Source organism: Chlorocebus sabaeus, chromosome 3 (assembly GCF_047675955.1).
Source record: "Chlorocebus sabaeus isolate Y175 chromosome 3, mChlSab1.0.hap1, whole genome shotgun sequence".
NCBI lineage: Eukaryota > Metazoa > Chordata > Mammalia > Primates > Cercopithecidae > Chlorocebus > Chlorocebus sabaeus.
Genome location: NC_132906.1, coordinates 60146836 through 60174651, shown reverse-complemented (window position 1 = coordinate 60174651; position 27816 = coordinate 60146836). Strand labels below are relative to the sequence as shown.

Here is a 27816-nt window from a genome sequence, read left to right as displayed (position 1 = left end):
TGGACAAGCTCATATAAATTTTATCCATGCAGCTGGCCGTAGTGATGTGCATTGATTGTATAATAAGGCTTCAGCTAACCAGACAGCAAGTAAGCTGAATTACTCACAATGTAGCCCCAGAGAATGAGCGAGGAGACTGCACACAAATTGTATCATAATGTAGTAATCATACTTTTTAATTAAAAATATAAAATATTTCTGAATATATTTCTCAGACAGTTCAAATGCTGATGGATCCAATTCAAAACCAGGTATTTGGACACTCTACTCTTAAATAATTCTTAAGTTTATTTGTTTCTCATCAACCACTCTTTTACCTATTCTATTTCAATAGTCCCTTCACCCATCCCCGATCCTCTGCACTACAGTAGAATGTACCCAGGCAGTGACATGTAGAAGTTAAGAGAGCAGGCTTTGTTTAAACAGCCCTAGTTTAAAATCCCAACACGCTGTCACTAAATAGATGGATGATGTTGGACACATTCCTTAACTCCTTTATTTATAAAATGTGAATAATGGTAGTATTTCATTCACAGTGTGTTTTTAAAGATTAACTATGATAATGCATATAAGCAAGCATTCAACTGATAACTTGATGATCATGATTGCCAAAACAATTTTTTAAAATATAAATTCAGTCCAGCCCTCCTTTGCTTAAAAAAAAAAAAAATCCTTCAATGGCTTTCCATCACCAAGAGACAAATAACAAATCCCATGGCAGGTAGAGTCCCTTGTGATTGACAGGTATCTTCCCTTTGAGCCTCTTCCATCATTGTTTTCCCTATTAAGCACATGTCAGCCACACTGAATTACTATACTTGTACCCTATCACTTCATACATACTACCTTTGTACATACCATTCATTTTATTTGGAATGTCCTCTCTCCACTCTGCTTCTTCTACACGGCAAAACTAACATTACAAATTTAACTTAAACATACTTTCTCATTGAGGAGAGTTCCCTGAATTATTGGAACCTCTCTCTGTCTCTCTAGAGGACTCTATGTTTCCCATATCCACAGTCTCATTGTCTGGTAGACTGCCAGACATATACTACACTCCTGATTATTGTCTATGGAATGAATTTAGGCTTCAAACATCAGTGAAGTTTTTTCCTAAAGAGAAATTTATCTTATGAACAGCTATTAGATCTCAGAACAATTTTAAAGATGTGTTGAGTTTCGTTAACACCTCTGCTATCTAAACTGATAGAAATTATAAAGCAATAACAACACAGATATGTTCTCTAACAATGTTGAGAAATAATTTGCATATTAGGCATGTTTAAACATTGCTCAAGCCGAAGTTGACTATAAATTCTTGAACATTGCTATCGTTTTGATGAGAATCATAAAAATAAAGGATAAATTGATTAAATGACAGAATAATAGACACAATTAAATGATACAGCTATTCTATTCTTTTTTAAATATTAGTTTTAGCAGCTATTTAGACTTTAAAGAACAAGCTTGATATACTGTTCTGTAGAAAGCACCAATTTATAGTCCCCAGAGATATTATGAAACTAAAAGTAGCATTGATCTTTTAAAACAGTATTTTTTTTCTCTCTAAAGAGTAGTGAGATTCAGGAGTCACCTGTTTTTTGGGGTTTTTTTTTTTAAGACATTATAAAATAACTTGAAGAAAATAAATTTCATTTTAACTGTTTTGATGGTAAATTTTAAAGTTTCCTAAAATGATGCATATCTTGAATAGTAGTTCATTAAAATTTTTAATATGCCAGCTAGAGCTAGTCACGTTAAAACTTTGGGCATATGATGACTGCAATTTTTAGATCCTTTAACTGTGCAAAGGCCAAATAACAAGGTTCAATAGAAAAATAATATCTAGTGTTTAAGTTATGTAATGCAAAAATATTAAGAATTTTTTGACCACACATGGGATAGGATAGTGGGATTCTTGATCCTCAAAGCATACAAAATCATCCCACTATGAATGTCGCTGCATGGAAAGACAAAACACAAGTTCTTTGTCTCCATGGCCTGCCTGAAAATGAGTTTACCCAGCCAACGCTGTAGTTATAGAGCAATTAACTTTCCCTTCTTCAGACCACTGGAAGTTTGAGAGGTGGGCTACTCATGTGGGAGTTAACTGGCAGCACTGGCAGCTCCCTTTGCCTTCCTTAAATCTCAGGAAAAGTGAAGCCAGTGGTGTCCTGGCAGAGTGAAACTCAATCCCAACCCCATCCCTCAAACTTCCTCTGCACTTGCAATGCACATCGCTTTGTGTAAAATAAGGTAATGGAGAATAAGGATTTACTAAAACAAGAATTGCACCTTCTAGTCAATGAGAATGAACATATCCTATTCAACGTATTGAGAAATATCAGAGCTGTATGAAGATGCTTGTTGTTTAACCAGGCAAACAGAAAACTATGGAACTAAGCGTTCTTACAAGTCCTGGTTAATGCCTGTTCCCCATCTGAGATATGCCAATTATGTTGTGCCTATGTTGACACTTCTGTTCTCTATGTGGTTTATATTTGGGTCTTAATTGAGTTAATTGTAGCCAGGTTAATTATATTAGCCATACATATGCACATACAGACATTATAATGGGAGGAAAAAAACAAGATCTTTGATGTGTAAATGATAATATTGACCATAAAGAGGCTGTCTTTATTGAATAGGAAGCCGACCACAACCACCATCTATGTATAAACATCTGCCCAAGTACACAGTTTACAGAACAAAATCTATTCATAGTCCTCACGTAAACAAGATTTCTTCCTAAACAACTTTGTCAATATTTCTTGGCACTCACATCTGTCACCAACAAAATTTTCTACATGCTCAAACTGTCTTCTGAGTGTTCCCTTCACTTTCCTTATCTGAGGGAAACCTGGATCTCCCCTGAAATTCTTTCCCCGGCAGCTCTCTCAAATGGAGCATTATTTCCTCCCACAACCATCTCGTCTTTAGATCCAGCGATCTAAAGATCACCGGAGAAGTTATTACTGATAATTACCATTTCCAAATGCTTGCCTTCCTTACTCCCTAAAAAACCTCATTTTTGAAGCTCTTTCTGTCCTATTATAAGATTTGCCACAGTGCATTTCCCTGGGCTATTCCTGTCATTTGTTAAAAGTTTCTTTTAGCAGAGGACTGTCACTCTATCCTATGTGATTGTCATTGTTCTTAGCAATTTCAGTATCTATGTGGACTGTTTTTCCAACATCTTGGCCTCTCAGTTCCTTGACTTCTCTGCTCCAAAGATCTTGCCCTCTATCCCACACTAGCTACCCACTCTCATGCTAATATCCTAATATTGATGCTTCCAATAACTGTACCCCTTCTATTATCTCAGGTGCAATCATCCTACTTTTTGACTAATGATAATACTTCCTATTTTTCTAGCTCACTGTCTCTAGTACTCAAATTCCAATAATTCCTTGGTTATACTGGAATTTTCTACTTTGTCTTTGACCCTAATTCCATTCAAATTTTTACTTTCCTGCTTTAAGCTTATATTCCTTGAACTCTGTGTATAACTTCCTATTATATATCCTCAGTCACCTGCCGCTGTGCTCTTAGACACACTCTCCTCACCAAACTCCAAACTTAGTTGGATCCAACTCTTTGCCTACTCTATGTATAACAATGCCCTAAACATTACTGGAGAAAAGTACTCAACCATGCTGATCTTAATTTATATTCATTTCTTTTATTTATAGTATTTTTATTCCATCTTATTTCTTACTCTCCAATATTGACATTCTATAATTACTTTTCTTGCTGTTAATGTTTTTTTCCATAAGCCTGTGATGACGTAAATGAGCCCTCATGTTAACCAATATGTCTATATTAATAAAATCATACAGTGTATATTCTTTTTTGGCTGGCTTCCCCTACTTGGCATAATTATTTTTAGATTCACTCATACTGTATCATGTATTAATTGTTTATTCATTTTGTTGGTGAGTAGTATTTCGTTGTAACATAATTTGTTCTTCCATTCAGCTGTTGATGGATACTTAGATTGTTTCTAGTTTTTAAATATTTTAAATAAAGCTACAATGCACATTTATCTACAAGTTTTTTGGGGGCTCAGGCGACCCTTCTGCCTTGGCCTCCCAAAGTTCTGGGATTACATGTGTGAGCCATGGTACCCAGCCAGATCACATCTTTTTATCACTAAGTAACTTGAAACCCATGAGTGGTAATTACTCAGTAAGATCACTGGGTAATTATCTGGATATACTGCAGTTTGTTTATTCACTTATTGCAGGATATCTTGCTTCCTTCCAAGTTTTGGCAATTATGAATAAAGCTTCTGTAAATACTTATGTGCATATTTTTGTATGAATATAAGTTTTCAACTTATTTGGTTAAATACCTAGAAATGTGATTGCTGGATCCTACAGTAAGACTATATTTAGCTTTGTAAGTAAACACCAAGCCGTCTTCCAAAGTGGCTGTACCATTTTGTATTCCCACCAGCAATGAATGACAGTTTCTCCTGTTCCACATCTTCATCAGCGTTTGATGTTAGCAGTGTTTGGATTTTCACCATTATAATATGCATGCAGTAGTGTTGCATCATTGTTTTACTTTGCAATTCCTTAATGACAATGTTCATCATATCTTCATAGCTTCTTTGCCATTGGTATATCTTCTTTGGCGAGGTGTCTATTCAGATTTTTTTGCCAATTTTTCAACTTATATAGTTTTCTAAAAGAAATTGTTGAATTTTAATAGTTACTTGTGCATTTGGGATACAAATCCTAATTTTTTATTATGAGTTGATGCTTTATCTGTAGGTATACTGTGAGGTCTAGGGCGAACATGTGGTATCATTGACTAGAATTGTGCTTGCTTCTGTTCTACTCCGTGGGGCAGAACAGATCCCTGATAAATTCAGTTTCTTAACTAGATATCATCTACACATCTCTGTTGTAGTAAATTCAAATTCTATAGCTGAATGAGAAAAGATTGTAACTGCAAGTTTTTTTGGGAGGAACCTATTTTCCCATCCTTAGCGGGGGCTGAAACTGACAAAGGCCCCAATGTATTAGACAGGGCCTACCAGAGAGACAGAACCCACAACAACAACAGCAACAACAATACATATATATATTTTTTTTAAAAAATTTTTTAAAAATATTTTTTCCTTTTTTTTTTTTTTTTTTTGAGACAAAGTCTCGCTCCGTCGCCCAGGCTGGAGTGCAATGATACAATCTCAGCTCACTGCACTCTCTGCCTCCCGTGTTCAAGTGATTCTCCTGCCTCAGTCTCCCAAGTAGCTGGGATTACAGGCACCCACCACCATGCCCGGCTAAATCTTGTATTTTTAGTAGGGATGGGGTTTCACCATGTTGGCCAGGTTGGTCTGGAACTCCTGACCTCAGGTGATCCACCTGCCTTGGCCTCCCAAAGTGCTGGGATTACAGGCATGAGCCACCGTGCCTGATCTAAGTCTGATTTCTCTTAAACCTTTGCAGTCCTTACACAGAGTAGGCATTCAATAAAGGTTGTTTGACTTTTAAAAAATCTAATATTGAATGATGAAATAAACGAACGATGTGGCTGACCCATCATATAGCTAAGCCAAATAGATCCTTAGAATAAAGTTTACTTTTAAGCTGAGAGCTTGCGTTCTCACTAGTAATTGAAAATACAGCCTTCAAATACAGCTGGGCATTTCTATTTGGGGAATAGCTTGTGAAGCTCGGGAACAATGTTATATATTAATTCTCTGGGAATGCTTGGTATACAACCACCATACAGGTGTTTCCTGTTGAGACTCCAAGTTCCCATGCAAGAACTTAGAGGACAACTGAGAACAAAACTTAGCCTGCTTAATTATATCTGCCCAGTGTGCTGCATAAAAAAGTCATTGACCAAAAATAACATGTTTAAGTAATGTTCAAGTTGAGATACAGAGCAGCAGCAGTCAGGAAATTCAAAATTAAATCTGATCTCCACCCTTCACTTGCCTCATTGTGCCCAGGCAGCACCAAGGTCAGAAATTAATTGGAGAAACTGCAAAACACATAGCCTGCAATATTTCAGCACAGTAAGGTCAAGGGGAAAATTTAGTTAAAACCTTATTACAGTAGTTTACAGAAACACATTACTGTGAATATGAAATTAGAGTCTTGGCTTGATGGATGTGTCACCTACCAGGGTAATTTGTTGGGAATAATTTGAAATGTAAGTGAACATAATTAAGCTTCTGTTTTATGGTAGTCTGGTCATTTGTCTCCAGGTGCACTTGTCTCTGTAGATTTGACACTGCAGATGCCTAGAATATAATGAGACATGTTTCAGTCACTCAGTTTTAAGTTCGTATTTGGGCATCTGTGGATTAAAAGAGGACCTTAGAGTTGACCATAAAGTTGCAGTTAATATTTTCATGCATAATTTTTTTTCTGTAGAATCCTAAGTATAGGATAAAATCTCAAGGGTAATATTACCTTGAAAGCCAGTAGAATACTACAATACTACAGTGAAGCCCTTAGTCAGACTTCCCTAAAATGAAGGAAGCCACACCCACCTGGAATTATAAATGACTACCTGATTATTAAGTATGTGAAGAAAAGTATTCTCTGGATTTTAGACCACCCTTTAGGTATATTAATACTTTTCTTTTAGAAGTCTTTGTAATTCTGGCCAAGTTTATCAATGTCTTCCTATTTATTTGAGACACTGCTGCTTAGTGTTAATTGCAGTATCTTCTTTGAATACACAAAACAATATATCTTTTCTTTAAGAAGCTTAAGGAAAAGAGTAAAAGGGAAACAGTTGTAGAAAATCAGAGACTATCAGAATTTGATTTCTTTCATACAACGTTTAGTCATCTATGATATGCTAATTGAAGATTGTTATTTGATTTACACTAAAGATTCCAATTATGCCTACAAAGGTTAAAAGTGAAGATAAATATACCGTTAACTCAGAAGAGCTGTTTCCTAAATCATTGTTATTTCTCTTTTCATTATAAAATTTAAACTAGAATAATTTATTTTGAGTTTAAATCACCTTTATTTATTTTTAATTATTCAAAATAAACATTGTCCCAAAAATAGATGTAGGTAACTTTTTTAAAGACATATTAATTGATATTCATATTTGTAATGTGTCTTTCAAAGTGAGATTGAACATTTCTAATACATTGTGCTCCAATTAGCAACTGTTCATGGATGTTGCAACTGCCTATATTACTTGGTATGGAAAAGATAAAATTAACCAGAAAAAGTACCATAAATTAAATATTCCTTTAAAAGTCAGATTAAGTAAGAAAATATATTTCATTGCTCTACAATATTTTTTAAAATACAGATAAACCTAAACTTGTTTCAGAATTAAATCTGTTGTTTAATTTCTACATCACATGTATGAATGAGTTTGACTACCGGGGTTGCTGTGTTTATTCTTTTCTCAAGAGATCTGGGAAAAGGGATCATTATGAGGTTGTGCCATGTTGCTAGGCAGACGGGTTCAGCATTCAGATATTCTAGCTGTTCTAGCGACTTTTCAGTTCTCTGACTTTCTCATTAAATTTTTGTCTACTGTCTTCTATACTTCTAAATAGCAGACACACACATAATGATAAATGTGTTATGGGAATGACTAGTTCCCTCTCTACCAGGGAATTACATAAGAACAATTCTGTATTCACCATTTTCAGGCACAAAAGCAGAATAAAAGCCTACCCCAATGTGACCTGCTGCACAAAATACCTTTTGTTATCAACTTAAGTGCTCTTCTGAATCCTCAAACCACCCATTGACAGATTTTCTTTTTCCCACATACATAATTTATAAGTCGTCTAATTAATTTTTCATAAGTTAAACAACAGTTAATATTAGTTCCTGGCCTTCATGAATGGCAAAAATTAATTTTTTCCCTAAATGTATTTGCAGTGCCTTCTTCATTTTCTCCAATGCTATACAGAGCAGAGACTTGAATATTTGGAGCTTTAAGTTGAGGAGTGGTTTTAGCATTCAGTCTCTGGGCAGACAAAGGCTTTCACACTGTGAGCAAGTCTTAGCGGAAGATTGCTAAAGGGAAAATCCTGTACCACATGATATATCACTGACCACTGACCTTTCTCCTCTGTCCTTGTTACACAGAGAACTGAACCCCTTCTCTGTCTCCATTTATGAAGTATTTGACAATGACTGATAGTTTTGTGGTTTTCGTAGTTGCCATTACATTAAAATGCAGTTGCTGTTACATGGAGTCTCAGAGAGCGACAGAGTAAATCTGAAAGGAGCAAGGAAAAAATAATACAAAACCTTCATGTGTCAGAATACATCAAAACACACCATCTCAAATTATGAGTAACTCTTAAGTTTCTGGTACATAGCAGGAATGAGGAACAAGCATCGACTATAAAAAATAAAACTATTTGAAATACAAACTTGGGATGGTCTCCTGGCTCCTGGGTTGAAGGGGAGAGGTTAGATGTTAGATCACATTGAGAGACTTTGATGGCTTTTCTCTTCTCATTTGGGTCTGAGATAGGACTAAAATCCTCAGTTTGAGATCAGACAAGGGGCTAGTAACCTGATCCCAAGAATTAAGTAGAAACCCACTCAAAAAGTGGTTAGAAAGTACAAGAAGACCTCAGCTCCTGCCTCTCCTCTCTAAAGTCACTAAATCCAATGGACACCCTAATGTGTCTCTTGAATCTGTTTGCTTCTTTCATACTCACAGCCACTACTCTAGTTTGGCCACCATAATCTCTTCCCTGGATTCATTCCATCACTGGTAACCTGACAGCCCATCTCTTCTTTCCCTACTCTCTTACATGAATAAACATCCTGCAGCACAAAACTGTGTCTCTATCCTGCTTAAAACCCTTTATTAGCTTTCCAGTGCTCCTAGGATGAAGACCAAAACCCTCCACGTGACTTATAAGGCTGTGTGTACTAACTCCTGTTCACACCTTGTTCCAGCAGTGAGAAGGTCTACACAAACCTACCTCCAACAGCCCAGGAAGCTGAGACACTGAAGAAAGAGACTGACAAATACAGTTTCTTAGAAATAAATATTTAATAGGGACATATGAACAGAAGCCACGTCTGCATCTCGGTTGACCATGAGACAAGATGTTGGATCTTCTCACTGTTACCTCGTATACTCAGGGTTTATAAACCATAGAGAAGGAATGTGTAGGATAATTGAACTGGACCCCTCAATGAAAGGCAAGAATGCTATGTTAATCTGCCTAACGGCAGGATGTATGGTCAAGGTTGTTGTGACCTCAGGGCAGAATTTACAGTGACAGTAGATGAAGTAGAAATCTCAGAGGCATTCTCAGAATCAATGTTAATTAGAAGTCAACATGGCAGATTTGCATCCAAGATGGAGTTGCTTTAGTCTTCACGCACTGTAGCCTGGATGTTCCACGTTGGCCTCAACCCCTGCTGTACTCTCTCCTAAGAAACCTCCTTCCTTGACTCTGCACCTGGCCACCTTTTCATCAGCACCTGGGCTTTAATACAAACATAATTTCTTCAAGGAGATTTCTGACCTCTCAGTCTGGGTTACCTGCTTCTTCCATTACATGCTTCCTTATCATTGTTTGTGCTCTCTGTAGTGCGCTACATCATACTGCATTATAATTGCTACTTTACTTGTTACTTGCCTGTTCTACCCACTACACCGCAAAGAATTTAGTTTTCAAACTATTTGAAAGCAATACCTCCCCTTCCAGAGAAGGCTATAATGAATCAGGACATAAAACTCAAAGGCAAATTAAGTAATAGTAAAACATTGCTATTATCAACTTTTATCCATTGACATTCTTATATAAGAAAATATATTTGAATTTATCAGATTATCCCACTTCAATTTTTCTGATTCTTAAACTTCTTTCACAATAATATGTAGTCTTATGAGTTCTCTGAAAAGTTTCTTGCATCATTTCATATTTCTGAGTGGCATATGGTAAAGAAGTGGCCTTTAGTAAAGAAAACACAAACTATTTTGTTTTATATTAATTCATTAATAAATATTCATTATAGGGTTTATTTTATAACTTTTGGACCTTTCAACACGGTTAAAGAAAATTCTGGACTTTTTCTGTTTAAGTGATGCATGCTTATTGATTTTTTAAAAATTAGTTAAGAAGAAAGCATTACTTGTTGACTACACATTTTTGTTGAATTTTTTGGTTATATCATTTTTGTTTGAGGGATAGATATTTATTAAAGAAGATTGAAATTTATGTGTTATGACATCAACAACAGATAAATTATGGAAGCAGAAATTGTTTACTAGAGCTAAAATAATTATCTGGTTATGTTTTTTAATGATAAAAGAATACAAGCAATGGTCTACACATTGCAAGTAAAGATCTGCTTCATTTTTCTCAAAATAAAAACCAAAATTGAAAATGACTTTCATTACACTTTCTGTTTGTAACATGAGTTTAAAATACTAGTGACATCTTGATGCCTGATAAGAGGATTTTGATTAGATGCATGAAATTTTCAGATTATAAAGATCATTATAAGCAACTGTTCAGAATGATTATATTTTATACTTTATACACACACACACGCACACACGCATGCACATCTGTTACTTTAACACAATGAAATTTACTTGACCTTTGTTATAGTCCAATGTATGTGTTCCTAGTCAGCCTGCCGTCTTCCATGTGGTTATTTGGGGACTCAGACTAGAGCCTAAGAATCCTCTGCCTATGGCTAGCAGATGAAGAAAAGAAACCAGACAACGTACATTGTCTATAAGTGAGAACAAGTTACACAGCCACACTTGACTGTAAGGGGTGCTGGGAAATGCAGTCCTGGCCTAGGTAGCTGCCTCTCAGTGACACGTTTGAAAGAAGACACACAAATATTTGGTAGACAGTTGCCATGTCTACTGCAAAGAGAGAAAGAGAGAGAAAGAGAAAGAGAGAGAGAGAGAGAGGGAGAAAGACCATAAGCATGTATATATTTTTGATGTATAGTTAAAGGATGTGTCTTTACTAGTAACAAGTTTGTGTCACTTCTTGATGATCTGATAGTACACCACAAATAACTTAGTTCTCAAAAAATCCTCCAGAAAATGATGTTGAAAGTACTTAATGTAAACTCCCCAAACAAATGTGTCACACACCAAATTCTAACGTATTAGAGACACCCAGTGAGTGAACATGCACTGCCAAGTCGGCTTGTTTTGGAACATTTATTCCCTAGAAGTTTTTCCAACTACTATATAGTATATATTCCGTATCAAAATGATGTCATTGATTAGAATGTTGCTAGTTCTGCACTGGCTCTTTTAAAAATAATTTACCACCACACACATTCACATTCACTGACTTAAAACAGTGCTCACAAGAACATTACCACAAACCAGGTGCACATGATCAGTTAAATACTAATTATAACCCAGGCAGGTATATCTTCTCAGCTCACACTTGTATTTGTGCATTAGGAGGAGGACACCAATATCTCATAATTGCATGATACTGTATTTATTTTGTGTTAATTGGAGATTTGGGATACTTTTTTATAAGAATGAATTTGAGCAAATATTAGATATTATTCATTATACAACGTTCCAGCTTAAGTCGTCAATGATTCTATATTGATACAGACAACAAATTTATGTGCTCTATGTCAGTTAGTCATGTAGCTTCCAGGTGTGTGCTGTCTTATTACAGGGAAGAGAAGCAGTAGGAACTAGGGCTGAAGATGCTTGTTTTCACGCAGAAGAAAAGATCTGGTTTAACTCTCCAGACAGGACCCAGTTCCACCTCTTCTCTTTACATGAATGAATAACTGAAAGCCGGGTTTTTGCATAGTTATCTTTGTATACCTCCGGTCACAGTGCCTGGGATGTCATACGCACATTAGTTTTCTAACAATGAGTTACAACTTACCACAACTTATTGGCTCACACCACTACCCACTCATTATCTCATAGTTCTGTAGGTCAGAAGGAGGGAGAGATTCAACTGGGTTCTCTTGTTAGAGACTCACATGACCAGAATTAAGGTATCAGGCAAGCTGTCCTGTTATCTGGAAGCTCTGGAGAACAACACACCTCCAAACTCATTCAGGGTGTGGGCCAAATTCAGTCCCTTGTGCTTGTAGGACTAACATCCCCATTTCCTTGCTGACCTGTTTTCTTTGCCATGTGGCTCCCTCCATCTTCAAGCCAGCAGTAGTGCATCAAATCTTCACGTTTGCAATCTCTCTGACTTCCTCCTCTGCCACCAGGAGAAAACTCTCTGCTTTTATTTTTATTTTTTTATTTTTTATAATTTTTTATTTTTTATTATTATTATACTTTAAGTTCTAGGGTACATGTGCATAACGTGCAGGTTTGTTACATATGTATACTTGTGCCATGTTGCTGTGCTGCACCCATCAACTCGTCAGCACCCATCAACTCGTCATTTACATCAGGTATAACTCCCAATGCAATCCCTCCCCCCTCCCCCCTCCCCATGATAGGCCCCGGTGTGTGATGTGTCCTTTGTAGGGACATGGATGCAGCTGGAAACCATCATTCTTAGCAAACTATCACAAGAACAGAAAACCAAACACCGCATGTTCTCACTCATAGGTGGGAACTGAACAATGAGATCACTTGGACTCGGGAAGGGGAACTCTCTGCTTTTAAAGAACCCGTGTGATTAGTTTAGGCACACCCAGTACTCTCTATTTTAATGTCAACAGATCAGTAACCTTATATCTGCAAAACACCTTTTGCCACATAGCATAACTTAATCAAAGGAGTAACACCACGTAACAAGGGGCATGGGAGTCATGATAGAATTCCACTTAGCACAGTAGAGGTAGGGTTTGTAACTCCTCCCACTGTAGTGCTTTGTAGTGGATATCACCTTGTGGACAAGGAAGAAATTCTTCCTGATGTCCAAGGTACAGGGGTATGCCTTATGTAGATTAGCACTACTGTCCCAAAGCAAGCATAATATTTCTCCTCTGCATCATACAGGGAACCTCCTACTCTCGGATTTATACTGTTGTACCTGGAGAAGCTTCCTGAGACAAGTTGACCTTTCTGTTCAATTCCTAGCATGTTTCTACTTAGGGATCAATTGGTCAAAATTCCTTATAAGTCTTCAAAACTTCTTTTCTTCTCTGTCTAAACACCTCCTTCTAGGTAATCTCAACCTGACCCCCAGTTTTAAATACAAGTATATACTGTGACTATACTATATAGTTCTGATTCCTTTTCTGAAATCTATTCCACCTTCTTGAGATGTCCACCTGGATATTTATAAGATATATAATCCTTCACTCTTATTTTCCACATACCCTAAAACTGCTCTGAGCCTTCTCCAAACCAGTAATTGGCAATACCATCAACCTAACTTTTTAAGCCAAAAGCATGAGTCATTCTCAATTTCTCTCTTTCTCTTCCTCTCATCAGAATTCCATCAGCAAGTCTTATCCATGCTATGTCAAAAATATGTTTCAAAGCCATCTATTTCTAAATAATTGAATTACATTATCACTATTTTGCAACTGCTAATTTAGAGATCTGAGTGATGATTATCAACAATTGTTAACATCCCGGAAAGAGACACTCAGATATTGTGTGCCTCCTGATGGAAGGACATTTGGCAAAGAAAAGAAAAAAAAATTAAAACTGAATCCAATTAAACTTTTAGCTCTAACTTCTTACAGAAAACACAGGGGTTAGAGGAACACATAAAATAACACCCTTATGATGCAATTAGGTAAGTCCAAATTGACAAACACTCTTAATGAAGCCACACAAATTCTTTAATGAATAAGTTACAAGGAAAAGAAAATAACAAGAGAGACATAAATGTGACATCAACCAAATGCAATATATGAACATAAGAACCTTGACTCAAATAAATCATTAAAAAGTCATAAGACAAAGAAATTTGAACAGTGACAGGATATTTGATAACATTAGGGTAGAGGGGAATAGAGAATGAAGAGAGGATAGAACAATTCATAAGTTACTAGCATAAATAAAAGATAAATATTTAAGGTGAGGGGCATTCCAATTACCGTGATTTGACCTTTACACATTATATGAATGTATTAAAATATCACATTTACCCTTAAAATATGTACATCTATTATGTATTAATAAAAAATACATACATACATACATAAAATTAGACATATTAGCAGTAAAGTTGTACTTGATAAAAGTTGTTACCGATTAAAATCTAACAGAAGAACTGAAAAAAAGGTAAGGATTATTGTCCATCTTTAGGCATAAATTAGTATAGTATTCAAAATATAAATCCTTGTCTATTAAACATTTACATTGTAATATTTATGGGTGAAATGATATAACATTTTATATTTGCTGCAAAATAATCTGGAAAATTTGGTGAGCTATAAAAGAAACACAACTGGCAACAAGTTGATAATGGTCAAATGTGAGTGATGGATGTTTCAGAGTTTATTTTATGATTTTTTTCTAAATTTGTATACATTTGACATTTTCCTTAATAAAAAGGCCTTTAAGACCATCACTTCTTGCCAGCTCCACTATTGCCACCTCATCAGTGCCGCCATCCTTTCTTACCTGTGAGGCATATGGGAGTGCCTACCTGGGTACTCCCTTTATCCATGGTAGCCTCCTTTAATCCAGCCTCTTCATAGTCAGAGTGATCATTTAAAACTCAAATCAGCCAGGTGTGGTGGCTTATGCCTATAATCCCAGCATTTTGGGAGGCCGAGGTGGGTGGATCACCTGACACCACGATTTCAAGACCAGCCTGGCCAACATGGTGAAACCCTGTCTCTACTAAGAATACAAAAATTAGCCGGGTATGCTGGCACATGCCTGTAATCCCAGCTATCTGGGAGACTAAGGCAGGAGAATCGCTCGAACTCAGGAGGTGGAGGTTGCAGTGAGCCAAGATTGCACCACTGCACTCCAGCCTGGACAACAAGAGAGAAACTCTGTCAAAAACAACAACAGCAATCATATCCCATCTTCTTCACCTTGTCTCCTTTAATGACCTTCCCCAAACTTCTCATTCAACTAAAATAAAATCTAAACACCAGACTCACAAGGTCCTTTGTAATCTGGACCCTGAACGTCTCTTCAAACTCATCCTACATGTCTCTTCCTGATCCTCTGGTCACCCGGAGGTTCTTTCTGTCTCTCAAACATGCAAGCTATTTCCTCCTCGGGCCTTTGTCCCGGCAATTCCCTCTACCTGAAAGACTCTTCCCTGAGCCCTCTGAGGGGCCTGCTTCTTCCTGTTCTGGTTTCAGGGAGGTCTTTCCTGGTACCGTCAAGCAAAAGGAGCCATTCTGTCGTTGTCCATCACACAAGTCTGTTTCTTTGCTATTATTTTATCACTGATATTTAGGTAGCCAGTTTGCTCATCTATTTTTACCCTCTAAAATATAAGCCTTATTTGCACCAAAAAGAGGACCTTTTTCTATGATATCCCCTGTACCTAGAGCTGCCACTCAGCAAATACTATTTGAATAAATCAATGAATTAATTTATACAAGATCTAAGTTTCTGTTTCAGTTCTACATTTGTATGAGTCTTGTTTTAGTGAGCATGTGACCAGGAAGACTATACAGAAGAGTTTAGCTTTCATCTTGTAGGCCTGTGACTTTGGGAATTAGCTTCTCCACACTTCTGCCTATTTCTCTGTAAAAGGGGGCTTCTGCTAGGTTATGAACATTAAATAGAATTTTATCCTTCATCTATCTATATTCCAAGTACCCCTTTCTATTGTCAGTAGTACTTAACACATTTTAAACTACATGTGAATTTATATTTAAGTTATATACATTATATAATTAATATCTAACTAATCCTTGCTGTGAGAGCAAGGACCATATTTGTTTTCACTTGCAGTTGTATCCTAGTAAGTATCACAGTAATTGGCACATTCTAAGCTCAGTACTCATATATAGAATACGGGAATAAGTGAGTAAGTGGATACCTATACTATGCCCAATATATAACAATTCCTCAATAAAGGGTACTTTTGTTATAATGGAAATGGTGGCAGTTCTCTTACCATTAACCCAAAGGATCTGGTGACTGAGGCCATACAACTAGATCTCTGAAATGATCATGTATCTCAATTGCCCCCGTTGCAGGCAAAGAATTAGATGATAGGTTTCCCACACACCCACTGTAATCTCTGATGCCAACACTCCTGGTTTGACAGCTGAATTCTCATTTCCTTTGTCTCTGAGTCTGCCATGATCATCTAAGTCAGCTGGCCTGTGTGGCTTACTGCTCTCACTTCCTGTTTGCTTACTCATTATTAAACCATTTCCTGACTTCTATATTTTTACCTCAGCCTGGGAACCTAAAACTGACTTTTCTTTGATTACTACCTGGCTTTCTAGGGCTTAAAATCCTGCCTTAACCTCTAAGTCCATGGCAGCTTTCTGACAAGAATAAAATAATGAAACAGAGTGGTAGAAACAAACACAATCCTCTTCTTTTACAGAATAAAATAGTAAGGAATGCTTCCTAGTACCTAACATATTTGGTTGGATTACAATATCACATTGCTGCATTTCATAAAAGCATTTTATTTATACTGCCTATTAAGTGCATTGGCATCAAAATTTACTTTTTATTGTACCTAACTAGATTTATGTTTAAACTTTTTTTGCCCCCATCCACCTTAGATTGGCCCTTACTAATACCTTTTTTTTTAAATGAACCAATTTTCTCAAGGTCATTTTGTATTTTGTTTCTGATTTCTAGAATATTGGCACTGTCACTTAGGGTAATATTTTCTCTCAAGTATAATTTCTATTACTTTCATTCGTTGAAATTACTATGCGTTTGAGCAGTATGTCTGTCTAAATTTAGAGAAGATCAATTATGTTAAATACTTCAAATATTTGAAAATGGAATTAAAGAATCTTTCAGTAACAGTAAAATGTTCTCTCTCTTGAAACATATCTGAATTTGCCTACCACCAGAGACTTAAATGTAGAATAGATAAAACATAAGAAAAATTATTTAAGGAATATTTGTTTATTATCTACAAGGACTAGGTTAACTGATATAGGATATGCTTTTTTAGTTTTACTTTGTGATTTTATGATTCTTATTTATAGCATCTCTAGGACTTTCTATCTGAATGCAATTCATTTAATTGCATCCAGGTTATTCTCCTATTTAATACACAGGAGTTTTCATACTAATGTAGCATACTGATTTAACATTCCTTTTAAATACCATTTCATAATCTTAAGTTTATTTCTAAAAAGTTGATAAAATATCTTAAAGTTGGATTATGTACATGTCCCACTCAAAATTTATATAGAAGGCTCAAGAAATAGTTTCATTCACTGCAGAACAATTTTGACATCCTTGATAAGAAAGCAAGAAGCCAAACTGCATGCTGGGATAGTCTATCTTGAAAACAGTCCATGTTTTCACCCAAAGAGTCATCTGCAAAGACGCACAGACAGCTGCAGACCTGTTCTGCCCAGAGAAGAGCCTTCCACAGAATCCTGATGAGGCTGCTGCCTGTAGTCCATGGGGTAATGGCTGACCTCCGACCCTGCCTGACAGCCAGCACTTTTGTGATCTTTCTGTGCAACAAGCCGAATTAGGCTATAATTGCTGCACAGACAATAGGCTGTAATTACACATTCACGTCCCAGAGTCTGGTAGGAGGGAGATGATTGAGGCTGGAAGGGGACAAGGAGAAGTCAAAAAGTCAAAAGACAAACCCACTTTTTGATACTTTTCTCCAAAGTGTGGCTGTACTGTGGACTCCTCAAAGAGGAGAAAGAATCAAACCACACCGGAGAGCAACCACTTTTATTCAAAATACCATAAAAACATTACTTTCATGGACTTTAGTAGGTGTGATACACCAAATAAAAGCAAGGACAACCGTGGATCCCACAACTGTGGTTCTCTGCAGTTCTCTGCAGATGCTGTTTACTGACTAATCTATTTTAACTGGAAAGAAAAGGAAAAATGGAGCTATATAGGACTTATGAGAGACAGGACATGCAGTCATATTTTTCAATATGTTTTACCATATCAACTACTTTAATTCTGGGAGTTATTCATTAGAGCGAGTCAAAGTTATTCTAAAAAAAAATTAAGCCTTATTTTTAAATATGCAAAACATTTACAGTAGCAAATTAAGTACCCTGAACGGCTTAAAAACACCCATAAAAATAGGTCTGCCTTTGCTGCCTTTGAGACCATCTGCAAAATTTTTGGCACTTTTCACCCTCACTATCCAAAGTTGTGGATCTACCAAGTAAGTTATAGTTTTCTCAGGAATGAGATAGCTTGTATTTGTTTCTGACATTTCTTTTCTGACATTTGCTTTTCCAGCATCTTCTTGAATGCCTTTAGAGCTAAACACTGACCTCCTAATGAGGCAGCCCATGCCATCTTGAAATAGTTCTGTTTGTTAAAAATATCTTCCTCAAGTTAAAAGAAAATGTTCTGGTTTAGTTATCATTCATTCACCCTAACCCTATATTTTGTATACCAGTCCTTGGTCACATTCCACTTGGAAAATCATTTAATATTTAAAGATAGCTATAATACTATCCCACCCTCACCCCAGCAAACATTCTCTGTTTGTTTTCTCTATGACATGACTTCAACTCTTTTAGCAGTCTAATATGAATATATATCCATATGCTTTAAGGCACCTAGAACTTAAAACAATATTCCAGAAGTGATCTGATCAGGGCAAACAGTCTGGCACTGTTTGCACCATTTTTCTATTGTTCTGTTAATAAGCCTGGGATCACAGAGATTCTCTGAGCACCCACACCAAAGTGTTGCCTTTCTTTAAGTTTACTATAAGCCAAAGCCTCAGAGCGTTTTGTCTATATGCTAAACCAAATGTATACCTTCTCTCACCTGTTTTTACTTTGCTTTCTTGGACCCAAGAGCCAGTTCTTACATTTATCTTCATTAAATTTCATATTGTTTACATCAACCTAATAATACCAACTTTCACTATCATCCTAGACCATGATTCTGCCATTGAAAGTATAAGTACCAATCGAACGCTATTAATAGAATAAATTAAGCAAAACTGTCAGTAATACAAATGATCTATACTTTTGTACCAGAGGTTAGATAAAAATTATATGATTATACAATAAGTCATTGGGACTGCCTTCTATATTTCATTCAAGGAAGTAGTTAAATGAACTAATCAGAGCCAAAGTCAACACTAGACATCTGCTAACATGATATTAACCCAGTGTTGGGGCATATGGCTTTGGAGTCAACCATTTTTTCGTATACTGGCATCTCCTTTTACTTGCTTAGTGACCTTGAAAACTTTAATCTCTAATCTGCCTTTTCTTTGTCTGTAAAATGACAATATATCTCTCATATATTATATTAAGTGAAATAATGTGTACATTTAGTACAATGCTGGCACATAGTAAGTGCTCAATAAAGGGTAGCTACTAGATTATTATTATATAAACATTCCTTGAGTAAAATCATTCAACTCCTTTTAAATATATTTGTTTTATATCTAGCTCATATTTTTCAATCTCATTCATTAAAATCTCATATGAAAACTTGTCAAATGCCTTGTTAATGTCCCTAAACATTTGTCATATATCTGCTATACATTCCTGATCTTTTAGTCAGGTAAGCCCATAAAAGATGAACAAGAGTGTAGCTTAATGTGACTTCTTCCAAATGTCTTTGGGAATCCATGTGATAGCTTGGTAATTTTGCTTTAAATATGTATAGTCCTTTAAATGCCCACTGAGATGAATATTAAGTTCGTGTTTGAAATAAATATCCTTACAAAAAGTGTAAATTAGTTCAAGTTGTTTTCTAAATATTCATTCCCATATATAGTTCTTTAACCAAAAATCTTCTTAAAACTTACTTTAATGAGATGAAACAAAGAGTATATTCAGCATTTTATAATCATCTACTATACAACTTCTCATAAAATTATTTTCAGAATCCACCACAAAATTATATTTCAATCAGATTTCTTCTTCTACAAACCAGAGTAGGTATCCAACATGGGTAAATATGCTGACTGGAAGAATTAATTCATGGACTGATTTCAGTGAGATTGAGTATTGTGTACAATCTCCACAACTTCTGGCAAATGTCTTAATTCATGAATTGATTTCAGTGCAATGAGTTAATCCCCAATGGAGCAAGTCCCAAGACTTGAGAATAATTAATGTTACAAATTTAGGTAAACATAAAAATATATTGTATATACTCATCATCTGCCAACAAACCTCAAAATATCTAAGCAAATTTTAGTGTTATGCACCAAGGAGTCCACTGACAGAAGATCTGGGTTTAGCCACCATCGTTCAATGGATTTTCACCTTGAAGACTCATATTTCTCATAAATTAAACGAAATAAAATGTTTGGACAAAACAGAATTGAAAAAAAAATTCATATTAATGACAAAATTCATAACTATTATGTAATTACTGCCATTTCTTCCAGTTCTAAATTTTTATCTTTGATTTTGTGACTTCCATGGACAAAATGACTCAGAGCTGATTGAGCACAAGTTAGAAGACATTTTCACCGTGTCCAAGACTGGTATGTCAATGTTAGTGCATCCTTTTCGGCCTACTTATCAAAACATACAAATGTATAAAGATAGATGCGTAGAAGAAAAGGGAGAAAATTGAATTCTTAATCGCAAAGCATTCCTCCATTAATCTCCATTGCTCTTCTCTAGTGATTTTTTTTTTTTTTTTACATTTCAAAAAGTAAAGTCTACCTTTACTACCTTTCCACCCTGACCGTATCTACCTCCCACCCCTTCCTCATGGCCACTATTTCCTCCCCATATTGCAAAAAAAAAAAATCAGGAAAACAGTATAGCATGATTGAATAAAGATGGAGCTCAAAGTAAAGCCAGATGAATTGTCATGAGCATGATTTATTCAACCAGGAAAAATGGTGGTGGGGGCAGTAATGTTGCAGAACCTTCAATTCTGGTTGTAACTGACTGAATACTTTATGGAAGATAATAACGTCTCACTCTAGGAGAAAGAAAAGCTGGCTGGGCACAGTGGCTAACACCTGTAATCCCTGCACTTTGGGAGGCCAAGGCAGGTGGATTAAGAGGTCAGGAGTTCAAGAGCAGCCTAACCTAGATGGTGAAACCCCGTCTCTACTAAAAGTACAAAAATTAGCCAGGTGCAGTGGCAGGTGCCTGCAATCCCAGCTACTTGGGAGGCTGAGGCAGGAAAATCTCTTGAACCCAGGAGGCAGAGGTTGCAGCAAGCCAAGATCGCACCACTGCACTCTAGCCTGGGTGACAGAGCAAGAGTCCATCTCAAAATAAATAAATAAACAAATAAGTAAAATAAAAAATAAAGAAAATTGCCAACAATAAAATGTCCAGGACCAGATGGATTCACAGCTGAATTCTATCAGACATTCAAAGAAGGATAGGTACCAACCCTATTGACACTATTCCACAAGATAGAGAAAGAGGGTATCTTCCCTAAATCATTATATGAAGCCAGTATAACCTTAATACCAAAACTGGGAAAGGACATAACAAAAAAAAAAAAAAAAAAAAAGAAAGAAAGAAAAGAAAAAAAGAAAACTGCAGACCAATATCCCTTGTGAACATAGATGCAAAACTCCTTGACAAAATACTAGCTAACAGAATCCAATGGCATATCGAAAAGATAATCCACCATGATCAAGTGAGTTTCATACTAGGGATGTAAGGATGGTTTAACATACACAAGTCAATAAATGTGATCCACCACATAAAAAGAATTAAAAACAAAAATCACATGATCATCTCAACAGATGTAGAAAAAAATCTAGCATTGTTTTATGATTAAAACCCTCAGCAAAATTGATATGCAAGGGACATACCTCAATGTAGTAAAAGTCATCTGTAACAAACCCACAGCCAGCATAACACTGAAAAGGGAAAAGGGAAAAGTATTCCCTTTCAGAATTGGAAAAAGACAAGGATGCTCACTCTCACCATGTCTGTTCAACATAGTACTGGCAGTCCTTGTCAGAGCCATCAGGCAAGAGAAAGAAATAAACGGCATCCAAATCAGTAAAGAGGATGCCAAACTCACTGTTTGCATAGGATATGTTTGTATACCTAGAAAACCCTAAAGACTCCTCCAAAAATCTCCTAGAACTGATAAATGAATTCAACAAAATTTCAGGATGCAAGATAAATGCATACAAATCAGTAGGTCTGCTATACACCAACACAAACCAAGCTGTGAATCAAATCACGAATTCAACTCCTTTTACAATAGCTGCAAAAAATAAAATAAAATACTTAGGAATATACCTAACCAAGGAGGTGAAAGACTTCTAGAAGGAAAACTACAAAACACTGCTGAAAGAAATCATAGACGACATAAACAAATAGAAAAACATTCCATGCTCACGGATGGGTAGAATCGATATTGTGAAAATGACCATACTGCCAAAAGGAATCTACAAATTCAATGCAATTCACATCAAAATGTCACCATCATTCTTCACAGAACTAAAAAAAAAACAATTCTAAAACGTATATGGGACCGAGAAAGAGCCTGCATAGCCAAAGTAAGACTAAGCAAAAAGAACAAATCTGGAGGCATCACATTAACTGGCTTCAAACTATACTGTAAGACCATAGTCACCAAAACAGCATGGTACTGATATAAAAATTGGCACATAGACCAATGAAATATAACAGTGAACCCATAAATAAACTCAAATGTGTACAGTGAACTGATCTTCAACAAAGCAAACAAAAACATAAAAGTGGGGAAAGGATCCCCTACTCAACAAACAATGCTGGGATAATTGGCAAGCCACGTGCAGGAAAATAAAACTGGATCCTCATCTCTCACCTTATACAAAAATCAAGCAAGATGGATCAAGAACTTAAATCTAAGACACGAAACTATAAAAATTCTAGAAGATAACATTGGAAAAACCCTTCTAGACATTTGGCTTGGGCAAAGACTTCATGACCAAGAACCCAAAAGCAAATGCAACAAAAACAAAGATAAACAGGTGAGACTTAATTAAACTAAATTAAACTAAAGAGCTTCTGCACAAAAAAAGGAAAAGTCAGCCATTAGAGTAAAAGACAACCCACAGAGTGGGAGAAAGTCTTCATCACCTATGCATCTGACAAAGGACTAATATCTACAAGGAAGTCAAGCAAATTAACAAGAAAAAAACAATCCCATCAAAAAGTGGGCTAAGGACATGAATAGACAATTCTCAAAAGAAGATATACAAATGGCCAACAAACATATGAAAAAATGCTCAACATCACTAATGTTCAGGGAAATGCAAATCAAAACCACAATGTGACACCACCACCTTACTCCTGCAATAATGGCCATAATCAAACAATCAAAAAATAATAGATGCTAGTGTGGATGCGACAGAAAGGAAACACTTCTACACCGCTGATGGGAATGTAAACTAGAACTAGTACAACCGCTATGCAACACAGTGTGGAGATTCCTTAAAGATCTAAAAATGGAACTGCCATTTGATTCAGCAATCCCACTGCTGGGTTTCTACCTGTAGGAAAAGAAGTCATTATGTGAAAAAGATACTTGCACACACGATTATAGCCGCAAAATTTGAAATTGCAAAAATACGAAACCAGCCCAAATGCCCATCAATCAATGAGTGGATAATTATGGAATTAAATGTATATATATACAATTTCACTGTGTGTGTATATATGTGTGTGTGTGTGTTCTCACTCATGAGTGGAAGCTAATTTATGAAGATGTAAAGGTGTGAGAATGATACAATGGACTTTGGGGACTTAGGGGTGCTCACTCTCATCATGTCTGTTCAACATAGTACTGGAAGTGGGAGGGAGGTGAGGGATAAAAGACTACAAATCGGGTTCAGTGTATACTGTATACTACTTGGGTGATCAGTGCACCAAAATCTCACAAATCATCACTAAAGAACTTACTCATGTAACCAAATAACACCTGTTCCCCAAAAACCTATGGAAATAAAAAAAATAATAATAAAGGCCTTAAAGTCAGTATAGTCTGACTTTTCTTTACACATTTTTCAGTGTAAAATATGTGTCTAATATCAAAATATGGAAATAACATGAAAAAATGGGAAAAAGAAAAATGCATTGTTTAATATCACTACTTGTCAATAATTATGGTTAATGTTTTTTGATATCTTTTCAATCTGCTTTTTCTACCAAGTCTTTAGAAGAAGAAAAAAAAAATAACTTGGGGGTCTTACATAAAGCATTCCATATCCTGCTTTCAAGTGTTACGCTTATTTCACTTACCATAACGGCATGTGTTTTTCATGATATTTGTAAGCATTATTTTAATGGCTATGTTATTCTTTAAGTGTAAAGACAAGAAATCCCTCTACTGTTTGATACGGGTTGGCTCTGTGTACCCACCCAAATCTTATCTGCAACTGTACTCTCATAATTTCCACAAGTTGTGGGAGGGACCCTGGGGGAGATAATTGAATCACGGGGGTGATTCCCCCATACTGTTTTCATGGCAGTGAATAAGTCTCAGGAGATCTGATGGTTTTATCAGGAATTTCTGCTTTTGCATCTTCCTCCTTCTCTCTTTGCTTGCTGCCAGCTATGTAAGATGGGACTTGCTCCTTCTTGCCTTGCACCATGATTGTGAGGCTTCTTTGTAAGTCCAATTAAACCTCTTTCTTTTGTAAATTGCCCAGTCTTTCTTTATCTGCAGCTTGAAAATGAACTAATGCACTGTTCCTCTATACTTTTACTTACAGTTTGTTTCCAATTGTTTATTATAAATCATACTGTGGTGAACATATTGAGACACAATTTGTTCTCATTATTTCCTAATGATATATTCTCAAAAGTGGAATTGCTGGGCCACAGTTATATATTAAGCAGCATAGTAAGGTTAACAGACAATGTAATTAAAACTCCAGATATGAGAGTTCAAATTCCAGCACTTTTTTCTAAATTACTTTGTAACATTGGTCAAATGAGTTCATTGATCTGGTCTTCAGTTTCCTCACCTACAATATAAGAAGGTTAGACTAAATTATTCATATTTTAGGGTGCCTACCTTTGTTATCTATGAGTGCATAACAAATAATCCACAAAACCTGTGGCTAAACCAACAATTATTCTGTTATTTTCGATGATTCTGTGGGTTGACTGTGTCTCAGCTGTATCATCTTCTGCTGGTCTTGCTCATAAATCCTTACACAACTGCAGTCAGATGGGAGCTTCATATTCAATATCCAAGATGGAATGTCCAAGATGGATGCACTCATGTAGCTAGCACCTTAGCAGGGATAGCTGGGATCAGCTGGGATCCTAGGAAAACTGGGCTTCCTTCTCTCTCCCTATAGCCTCGGGGTGTCCCCTTTTCATATGACCTCTCTATAGAGTATTTTCATGTTGTCTCTCCATGTGGTCTCTCCTTCAGGGCAACAGAACTTCTTATGTGGAAACTCTGGCTCTCAGAAATTCAAATATATCATCACTCCTACCACCTTCTCTTGCAACAGCAAGTCACAAGATCAGCTCAGCTTCAAAATGAGAGGGACAATGCGAAGGCATGGATACTAGAGGCCATCTTTGGCAAACAGCTATCACATAGTATCTGACCGCAATAGGGTCCTTAGAGCTCTAGGACTTTAATTATGTGAAAATTTGCAATCCATATGTGGCAAGTGCTATGACAGTCTGTGTATCACATTAGGGACAATGTAGTGAATCTCTCTTATCAAGGATGTTTATTTTACTAGAACACTCAATTTATCAACCCTTCCGGGAAAGAAGTCAAAGTATTCACAGAAGGAATACTGGAAGCATTCTTTTACTTTTGGGAAAAAAAATAGAGAAGATTTACTCTACTGGTATTAAAATAATTGCACTGTCCTCTTTGTGCTGACAATCTCTACATTTACATGTTAGCTATCTGCTGCACAGAAGATATACATCAATTGAAACTTCCCACACCCTACCCCAAGAAGAGTACCTGGTGGAAGATCCAACAGAGTCTGGGAGTAATGGAGTTTTCTCGCATGGAGTTCAGAAGACAGTAATTCTGACTGGGTTTTACTGACACTCCATATGACTGGGGAAACCAAAAAGAGATTAACCAGAAATGAGCCTTCAGAGCAATGAAAAATGAATCTCTTTTGGCCACCCTCACCTAATAAAATATTCTGTTCCTTTCAACAGATTAATTTTATTATGCAATAGCTGGGTATATACACTAAGCCCTAGAACTAAGACTTCCAGGCTGTGATAAAACCAAATAACCATTGTTACAGATGACAAAACCAGACTCAATAACATTTTATTAATCCTCAACGCCAAATTATAAATGCTTGAGAAAAATATCCTTTTTCTCTCATACTATGGGAAAATGTCAGCTTTTTATTAAGTCTATCTCTTAAAACTTAAACATTTGCTCTTTTTGCTGCCTAGCAGTGAGAACTGAAGCTTCAAGAGTGTTTTATTTATTTATATGGCATTTGCCTTGATGTTGCCCAAGTAATAATACATAGTAACAGAGACAGATGAGAGTTCTGTATCATCCTTTCCCTCAGGGTAAACCAGGCACAAATAGACCTCTAATGAAAAAATCCACAGAGCAGAACAATAAGTAACATGGAATAAAATGAGAAAAAAGTTTCTAAACACAGCCTTTGAAAATTACAGAACAGAAAAATCTCCTACTCAAAGTGGAGTAAGGCCTCCTCAGCTTTCACATTATACAGTGGGTTTTAGTTTCATTACTTGAATGAAGCACTTTAGCACTAACCAGGTTACCTCTAAATCTAATATAACCTTTTTTGGCTTCAAGGAATAGCAAAGACTTCAATGGTGCTTTATTCATAAAATGGTGCTCATTCCTAAGTAGCACCTGAAATAGAGAGTTTTTTGGTATACATTTAGAGGGTACAAATGCCGTTTTGATTCATGAGTATATTGCACAGTAATGAAGTCTGGACTTTTAGTGTAACCATCATCCAAGGAGTGTGTGTTGTAATTTCTCATCCTTCACCCCCCTTTCTCATCCTTCACCCCCCAACACACACACAATTCCAAGTCTCCAATGTCCATTTTTATACACCCTGTATCCATGGGTACACATGACTTAGTTCCCATGCGTAACTGAGAACATGTGGAATTTGACTTTTTGTTTTTGAGTTGAGATATAGAGATTTAAACAAAATATAAATATGATTACCCCAGATGTGCTTATTTCCTGCAAAACAACTACCGATTTATTCAACAAATACCCTGTGATTGCCAACTACGTGCCAGACACCATGTTAGATCCTAGGAATACATGAGATAATAAGATATTGCTTTTGTCCTCAGGAAATGTTAGTCCAAAAGAAGCAATAGACCACTAAGCAGGCTGGGGCCCAGGGAAGTGATATCCAGTCAGTCTAGAGCTTCAGGGAAGGAGACCCAGAACTAATAGGTTCTGAGAAAGGAAAGATTCAGGAAAATTGGTCAAGGAAAGAGGAATGAGGTGAGTGAGCTGTAGGTAGCTGTAGGGGTACTGGCCCTCAGGGAGGAAGTTTCAAGCAAAGGAACATGAAGTGTAATGGTGCTACGAGCCAAAGATGGCTCTGCGTGACCTCTAGACTTCTTAGATTCAGAAGCTGACACCTACCAGTGTGTACTTCAAAATATTCTATTCTATTTTATGTCTGAGAACAGAAATCACACATCCGTAAGGAGCCCTAAACATGGGTACATACCCATTGTTGTTTTCATCCTTATGTAAATAAATCATGTTTCACCAGCTTGTCTCCTCACTGGCTACTAAAGCACCTTTTGTTTTCCACAAAGTCTACTCCCTTGACCTTGTGCCATTACTTCT

At 36.3% G+C, this 27816-nt stretch overlaps 1 long non-coding RNA gene across 1 annotated transcript; it reads right to left on the bottom strand.

Annotated features, from left to right (window-relative positions):
* Positions 1 to 858: 858 nt before the first annotated feature.
* Positions 859 to 26828, bottom strand: LOC119627528 (uncharacterized). Its single transcript, XR_005243704.1, has 5 exons — positions 26769 to 26828; positions 25951 to 26039; positions 8071 to 8229; positions 6145 to 6265; positions 859 to 913 (listed from the first exon to the last, which is right to left on the bottom strand). It is a non-coding gene; the product is annotated as an uncharacterized lncRNA (long non-coding RNA).
* Positions 26829 to 27816: the final 988 nt, after the last annotated feature.